Source organism: Propithecus coquereli, unplaced genomic scaffold (genome assembly GCF_000956105.1).
Source record: "Propithecus coquereli isolate 6110/MARCELLA unplaced genomic scaffold, Pcoq_1.0 Scaffold296, whole genome shotgun sequence".
Classification (NCBI taxonomy): domain Eukaryota; kingdom Metazoa; phylum Chordata; class Mammalia; order Primates; family Indriidae; genus Propithecus; species Propithecus coquereli.
Window position 1 is genome coordinate 1,450,234 of NW_012148574.1, and position 2,216 is coordinate 1,452,449.

Sequence of the window (2,216 nt, forward strand, 5' to 3'; positions counted from 1 at the left end):
TCATTTTTGTCAGATTCAAATAAAATTACTGTTTGGATTCTGACAAAATTACTTTAAACAAATAGATGGTAATGCCCCCCTCCCTGTGTTCGTCCCCCCGTACCACATGACTTTGCTGTCCCCTGCAGAGGGGCGGGGGCTCCTTCCTCACTGCCTGAATCCCAGCTGGCTCGTGGCTTCCTTTGACGACAGACAACATTGCTAATGAACAGAGATGCAAAAGTCCTGACCAAAATATTAGCAAATCAAATCTAACCACGTATGAAGAGAATTGCATACCATGACCGATCGGCATTTATTTCGGGTATGCAAGTCCAGTTCAGCAACTGAAGTTAGTCAGTCAGTGTGACCCATGATACCAACAGGTTGAGGCAGAAAAACCGTAGATCATGTTAGTGCGAAAGATGCATTTGACAAAATTCAACAGACACACGATTAAAATCTCTCAGCAAATTAAGAATAGAGGGAAACTTCAACTTGATAAGGAACAGCTACAAAAACCAGCAGATAATATTGTTCTTAATGGTGAGGCAGCAAATGCTTCCCCTGAGGTCGGAAGCAAGGCACGATCTCCTCTCGCCACGCTTGCTCAATGTCATGCTGGTGGTATTAGCTAATGCAGTAAGATAAAAAGGAAATGAAAAGCATACAGATTGGTAAGGAAGAAGCAAAAGTGTCTACTCACAGATGATGAGGTCATTATTTTCTATGTAGAAAATCCTTAAAAAGTTAAAAAAAAAACCCTGGAACCAATAAACAATCATAGAAAGATTGTGGTGTACAGGTTAATACACAAGTCTATTGTGTTCCTACATACCAGCAATGAACAAGTGGAATTTAAAATGTAAAACACAATACCATTTATGCTAGAACTAAAAAAAAATGAAATACTTAGGTATAAACCTAACATAATATACATAGGATCTATATAAGGATAACTACAAAAACTCTGAGAAAAGAAATTAAGGAAGACCTAAATAAATGGGGCACTATCCCATGTACATGAATAAAAAGATTCAATTCTGTTGCCAATTTTCCCTGATGTGATATATAGATTCAATGAAATCTCAACCAAAATCCCATCAACTATTTTGTGGATATCAACAAAGTGATTCTAAAATTTACATGGAGAGGCAAAAGACCCAGAATCGTCAACACAAAACTGAAGAAGAATAAAGTTGGAAAACTCATACTGCCCGACTTCGACACTTACTATCGAGTTACAGTAATCAAAATAGTGTGGCATTTGTGAAAGAAAACACAAGGAGATCAATGGGACGGAACAGGGAGTCCAGAAATAGACCCACCTGGATGTAGCCACCTGATCTTTGGCCAAGGGGAAAAGACCCATCAGTAGAGAAAGGACAGTCTTTTCAACTAATGGTGTTGGAACAACTGGGCATCCGTATGCAAAAAAAAGAAAAAAATCTAGACACAGACCTTACATTTTTCACAAATATTAACTCAGAATGGATAATATATTTAAATGTAAAACACACAACTACGAACTTCTAGAAGATAAAAGGAGAACATCTAGGTGTTATTAGGTTTGTTGATGAGGTTTTAGATACAACTAAAGCATAATCCATGAAGAAATGATCATTTGTTTTCACTTATTACAATCGGAAACTTTTATTCTGCAAAAGACACTGCTAAGAAAATGTAAAGACAAGCCACAGACTGGGGGAAAATATTTACCAAATATCTCTCTGCAAAAGGACTTGTATACAAAATATATAAGGAATACTTAAAACTCAACAATAAGAAAACAAGTACCTCAATTTAAAAATAGACAAAAGATCTGTGCAGGCATCTCGCCTAAAAAGATATACAAATGGCAAACATATAAGAAGTTCAAAATTATGTTGTTAGAAAAATTGCAAATTATAACAAGATACCCCTAAACCTTTTTGAGGATGGGTAAAATCTAAACAACTTGTAATACAAATGCCGACAAGGATGTTGAGCTACCAATTAACTTGTTTTGTTTTATTTGTATTTTTCTGCATTTTCTAGTTGTTTTCAGTGGGATCATTAGTCTTGCACAAACTCCTTCATATAGTTAAAGGAATGGTGTGATTTTCTTTTTATAATGCTGACTTTAATGATGTACTTTTATTTTGAATGATACAAAGCACATAAAAGCACTTTCCATAGTTAAAATATATTGCAGATATTAGTAGCAATTTTTTCTGAACCAAACAGTTTAGCTTCTA